The sequence below is a fragment of the Emydura macquarii genome, unplaced genomic scaffold (genome assembly GCF_026122565.2).
Source record: "Emydura macquarii macquarii isolate MOO-44397 ecotype Brisbane River unplaced genomic scaffold, CSIRO-AGI_Emac_v2 contig_1876, whole genome shotgun sequence".
NCBI lineage: Eukaryota > Metazoa > Chordata > Testudines > Chelidae > Emydura > Emydura macquarii.
The window spans coordinates 25,633,661-25,640,385 of record NW_027132013.1 but is presented as its reverse complement, the minus strand read 5'-3'; positions in this window follow the sequence as shown (position 1 = coordinate 25,640,385).

Sequence of the window (6,725 nt, the reverse complement as noted above, 5' to 3'; positions counted from 1 at the left end):
TCTCAAATGGCCACTGAGAGAGCCTTCCTTCTGTAATGTTCCAGACCCTCATCAGGTGATTCTCCTGAGTGGCTTCAAGTCAATCATCAGGTAATCTGTTGCTTGGGTACAAGCCCACCTGGGACAGCTGGGTCCTGTGAGGGCCCAGGGGGCAGGTAGCCAGCTCATTGTCCTAGGACAGTGTTCCTCACTGCAAGGCCCGGGAGCCAGTGGCAGCTCCCATCGATCCTAAGTGCAGTTCCCTTCTGTTTAAATTCCAATTTATTTTATTTTTAACATTAGAATATATACCGAGCCTATCAAAGTCCACCTCCCTTACATGTCACATTGACCACATGGTACGATGTGTGCCAATAAGTACATCTAAGTATATCCGTTGTATAATAACTGTAATATTACCATAGCAACCAACGTGTTAATTTAGTAGTTAATGTGGCTCTCACACTGAAGGTTTTTTGCCAAAGTGGCACCCCGCTTGAAAAATAGTGAAGATCACTGTCCTAGGAATTTGAATGGAATGTCGTCCAGGTTAACAACTCCTGGTTGCTCTCCATTGTTAGCCTTCTGTTATCACCTCTTGGAAGCCCAATTCAAGATGGAGATTAAACGGCAACAGTGAAAGTACAGTGTACTTAACAGTTAAAATGGTGTTCACAAAACAAAATGGGATTTGAAGTTTGATATAAACATATTGTCATGGAATTACAGGGTGTCCAATGCTCCTATTATTTGGCAGGCTTTTGGCGTAGCTTTTTATGAGGGCAAGCCACCTGGCTACATTATTTCAAGATTGGGCTTTCTGGGTTCAGTTGCTCATTGGGGTTCTACAGCAAGTTCAAATGAGTTCAAATTCCTGCTACAGATTTTACCCCTTATGGGAGCAATGCAACCAGTAAGTATCTGCAGCGACATCTTTTCAAAACAAGTCAGCATTTATTAGTCAACTGTAATAAAGTATTTAAGAGTGCAGGTTTGAATGGTAAAGCAAAGTTTAAGTCAGCTTGCCCCGCATATTGCCCCACTGTCCCATCTCCTGTGATTCATCTTCTGTCTCCTTGTGTCTCTCTCTGTCTTGGGTAGCAGGAAACTTGAAACACAGTCTGTTTTCACACCTGGCCCCTTTGTCCCAAGCCGCAGGCCCTGCTGTCTGCTCATGTGCAGCTTGCCTTCCTTCCCCAGTCGTTAAAAGTTAATGTTTGGTTGTTGGAGCTTCTGTTGTCTCTCCGGTACACTCCATTCATCTGTGTTGATTCCAGTTAGTTCTCAAAAACATAACCCATTCCAATCCAGACAGGCTCACATGATATACAGTCATGCCTCACTACCCCTTTCCCCAGGGAGAACTTAACCCCTGCAGACATAGTAAGTAGCTGCACAAGGTGAGTGGGAAAACTAAGTCATGCATATTGTTCATAACGCTATTACAAAAAATCCTCTTTTCTCCACACATAGACAGACATACACTGATCTGTCACACAGGTGAATAGGCCAGGTGGTATCCTGATTTTCTAGCTCCTGAATCAAAGCCCATTGGCCTTAATGAGAGTTTTTCCAAAGATTTCAGTGGGCTTTGGATCAGGCCATTACTATGTATTAGCTATAACAATGGCTTGGTGTACACCCAAGGTGATACAAGGGCATATAACTAGGGTAGTGGAACAAAATTAAGAAAGAGAAAATGTAGGATGAATATTGGGGAAAACTTCCTGTCAGTGAGATTTATTAGTCTGTGGAACAGTCTCTCTAGGGAAGTAATGGAAAGCCAGTCACTTAGGACATTTAAAATTAAACTAATCAAAGCACTGGAGAATATGCTCTAGGGAACATGCCTGCACTGACAGGCGAATGGACTACATGACCTAATACTGTCAGAGGCGGCCTGTCTGTATCAGGACTCAGAAGAGAAGACAGAGTAAGTTATTTGTTCTCACCCTTCTGAGGAGCCTCAGGAATTCCTGACTAAAGAAAAGCAGGTCTGAGAATTGTGCTTGAGGGTACAAATTCTGAGTGACGAAGAAAATCTGCCTGTAAAACAGCAACTGTGTATGGGGTCACAGAGATGAGATATTGAGGAGAATGTTGAAATCCTTTTTCTAAAATAACATCCAGGCACTTTTTTCCTTGTATGCCAAATTCTGAAAGAAAAGGTGAAGCATTCTAGGTGAGTGTAAGGAGGAAGAAAGGGAATGCACTGGAAGAACTTTGAATGTTTTGTAGGAATGTTTCTTTTCCCCACTACCTTTTGAGATTGTAGCAAAAGAAGAAGAACTCCTCACTGAGAAGGATCTCTGTCTATTTTTGAGGTTTTATTAATTAATATGAATGGGAATTAAACACAGAGAAAAAAAGTTCTTTGGCTGTGCACATTATCAGTCCCTTTGTGCTCTCTCTGCATGGAACCAAACATGACTTCAGGCTTTTCAGTTGTTAACGACCCATTTCCTGTATAAAATGTTAAAATGTTTCTTTCCCCACTCAAGCCCTCCCCAAACGTTACCATCTGTTGGCTGTTGAATGGCCTTTGTGAAATGTGATTGTCATCTCAGCCCTGTTCCCAATGGACAAGTGTACACCTTATGAAAAGCCCTGCCACAATTGTCACCCTTGTTGGCAGTCTTAGTGTAAAGGTTGAAGAGTGAATGAGTACTGTCTGAAACCAAATCCCTTCACATACACAGATGGCCCTGCCACCTCGGGGCTGAGAGGCACGTCAGCAGGACAGTCTGAGGAGGAAACCTGAACTACAACTGATGGGCTTTGCCTGCTCTGTTGATACAGAAGCCTTCATGCTTTAGGTCTATCGTTCTGGCACCTTTCACCAGTGGTTAATTAACTAAAGATTTTAAAAGTAGTCACCCCTGAACATGGCTGTCACTTCACTATCTCAAATGGAGTTCACACTGCCTAAAAACAAACACAGATTCTAATAAATCATCTGCAATAAATGCAAGTGGTGGTAAAGGAAAATGGCTCAAAATTTTTTTTTCCTTATATAACCCATTAGCCATCTCCTGCTTATTATTTCCTTTCCCATATTGAAGTTTCCCATAAACTCTGGAACTTATTAAGTTATGCAAAAATGAAGATTTGTTGTCCATTTACTAAAAGCTAGTTGTCTCCATCAAACACAGTTTTCACGACTGTTGCTGTTTTGATTTGAGCTACAGACATAAAGAGGGTCATCTCCAGCCACAGAGGGTGGATGTTTAGTTTACAGAATTGAGGTTAAGAGTAAAAGCATGTGACTAAGAGTGAAAAACAGAGGATCCTTTGTATACATCAAGAGTCCTGAGGCAAAACAGAGAGGGAGAATGCTGACACAGAGTTCAATGGGGAAGAAAAGAGACCATTATAATTCTAGAGAGGAGAGAATTAATTCATTTAGGAGAAATCAAGGTTTAAAGACCTTTCATATGGAACATTTATATTGATGTCAGACACTTAATTTTGTTAAAGGGACAGACAGACATCAGGACCTTGCAATAACAAAAAAAAGCAATACCTGTCATAGGGGAAGGAAGTCAAACACATCACTAGCAAGTGTTATAATAGCAAGTAGCTATTAGCACTGATCTATCATCCACTTTTTATTCAGTTCCCTGTTGGAAACACATTTCTTTTCATGCAACAGTTTAATGCTAACTAGCAATATAGGTACGTTTATATAAGTCTGTTCCATTTTCAGACATATCACTTCATATGCCAATCATATGACATTGCATATGTATTGGATGCTCCCTATCTTGGATTGCAAGCGCCTTGAGACAGGGACTTTGTTTATTATGTGGCATCAAGCAAAGTCCTACTATTCAGCAAATATATAATTATTCAGACAGAAACAGCTGTCCTGACCTGCCAGAAAGGAGGAAATTAGTTGGCAAGTTGCCTCTGCTCCTCATCTGTAGGAAAATTGCTTAGCTTGTGTGACACCCCCCAAAAGCACATGGGCCCAAACAGTCACTTCTGTTGCACATGGCTAAAATTGTCCCTGGTGGGGTTTTGTTTGTTTGAATGACACAATGTTGCTGAAGCTCTCCCATATAAGCGACTATTTCCCAACCACTTAGATCTAGCTCAAAAGATGACTTTTTGGACCCTCCGAAACCAAACAAATACAAAAGGCACTTGGTGCTAGACCAGAAATGAATGGATTTTGTAAAGTGTCTTTTCAATACCAATCTATTTCTGAATGATTCGCATGTGAAAGCAGACAGAATGTTGTTTTGGGTAGCCATTTTCAAGCTTTCATATACATAATGCTCAGCAAGGACTGGTACTTTTGCCATACATCAAGGTATTTAATTTTGAAATTTTCCGGGTGTTTAATCATAGCCCACTAACCATATACAATAACTTCTTCCCCTTAACTTCAACAGAAAGAGGTACTAGAATAAAGTGCTTTATGTATTTCATTGTGTAATGAGAGAAGAACTTTGAGCATCAGAGCAGTTCATTTATTATAATTTTATTTTATTTGAAAGATAGCTGAACACTTCTTAATAAATACTTTTTCCTGCAGCACTAACCCAACTTAAACATTTTACCTCTTCACTACAGCGTACCATTTAAAAGTTAATGGTATGAAATTCAAATACATTTTTAAAGCTATAACTATGGTGCAAATTCATCCTAAGAAGGACACATAATGATTGCCCCACCACATTACAGTTGGAGGAACAGTGGCTGGAAGCAGACTGTGTGAGGGACCCTGTTCCTATCTAATTTTGATCACCGTGCTCGTTTGAGTCTAAGTTAGGATCTGACGTGGAAACCTCCATCTTGTTATTGTTGATCCTAGTGGGAGCACTGCAGCGTGTAAGAGCATGTTGGATTGGTTTTGATGTTCGATCCTATCATCTCTCTTCACCCCAGGCTCTAATGTATACAATTTTAAAAAATCCTCACTTGGCTGCAGTCATATGACTAGAGGCTGTGATAGCATCTAATTTCATATGTTAAGCAAGGCTGGGTTTAGTCCTTTGGGAGATCTCCAAGGAAGGATTGTGTTCTAACCATTTGTGCACCAGCCTATATTTCCTGTTAGGTGAAAGCTCTTTCAGCTGTTCCAGCTAAATGTCAGAGCTAACACCATTCAGTTAGTTTTTAAAGGCCACATTTTACTTTAATAAAAGAATTATGAAAAAAATTGAGATTCTAATCATGCAAGAATCAGGAAATTCAGAGTTAATTCCCCCAGCTGCATCAATCTTACCTCTGTCCCCTTGTGCGAGTGTATTACAATAAGCTCTTTCATAATCACATGACACTGGGTAAGGGGGACACACTTCTCAGCAAATGTAATACAATGAAAAGAAATTGTACTTTTTTCTATAATTTTAGATGTGCATGTTGCTTTTTATATTACTGCATACATCATGTGTTCATGGAATGAAAGAGCCTATTGTAATGCATACACCAAAACAAGGCAACTTAACATTGGAGGGGGAACATTAACTCAGTTTGCTAAACCCTTTGGAGATTAAAATCTCACTAGTAACATTGCTTTAACAGAGTTTAATATATATAAAAATTATTAAACACATACATTCTGTCCTATCTTGATTGGTTACCATTATTCAATGGAGATATTTCCTCCACTCATTTACAGTAACTCAACATTGAATTCCACAAAGGGGTAAACATCAGGGTCCTAAGTATAAGTGTGCATTTGCTATCTCAGCGAAATCAGAGATTTGAATTTGCAACTGGGGGGTGCATTACCATCTGTGATGACTTGGGGAATCTGTACAATTCATGAATTATCTGAGAGATTATGAATTCTGTATGTATCTTTACCAAGCTGAAAACTCCATTTTAAAAGTGGTTCTTTGCCTTCTGTTGTTTTTGCACCTGCATGTTGGACCAAAATTCCAACAGTGTCAGTGGTGAAGGCCTAACAAGAGAGGGTCATTAAGCCATGCTGGTCCCCTACTCAGAAAGAAAGCACCCTAGACAAAGGGCTATGCAGTACAGAGCTGGTTTGTCAAAGGAAAGATCACCTTGGCAACAAAGCCACCTGGCATGGGTCTGTGATCACCTGAGGAGGCTGAGCAGGACATCATCTGACAAAGGGGGTGAAAAGTTATAAAAGGGCAGGAGCTGCTTTACTCAATGGTCATTTTTCTCCTGTTTAAGAGGAGGGAGAAGCAACTCAACATGTGGGTGGCCTGATGAGACAGACTCTCCTACAAACTGACACAGATGGTCCCGCAAGGACTCCCAGGGAAGGGAGAAGTAGTGAGGAGCATTGCATTTAAAATATTTGTTTTCTAAATGATCTGTACTCTGTATATTTCTCAGGTGATTAAGAGTAATAATGTGTTAGATTCTGGGCAAAGCGTCTGTGTGTGTTATATGCTTCGCAACTGCCACCTGCCCTCCTGAGAGAGTTAAACGATAACCCAGAAGACACTCACTTTTGGTGGGCTTCTAGATAAGGGTGTGTAAGCTACAGGGGAATCTGAAGGGTCAGCACTCTAGGCAGCTGGAAATCAGTGTTCCGGCTCTCAAAAGGGGATATTAGACAAAGGGCCTATGCCTCCTGTATGTGCCATGGGGCAGCAGCTCAGCTCCATTCAGACTCTGAAGACTTAAAGACACCCAGGAAGCTGGAGCCTTGGTTCCCTCACAGCAATCTAGGGAGTAGCCTAAAGGGGGTGTTCATCTAGGACCGATGACACCAGCCTATCCTCCAGAGCCATAGCTCCTTCACATAAATTATACAT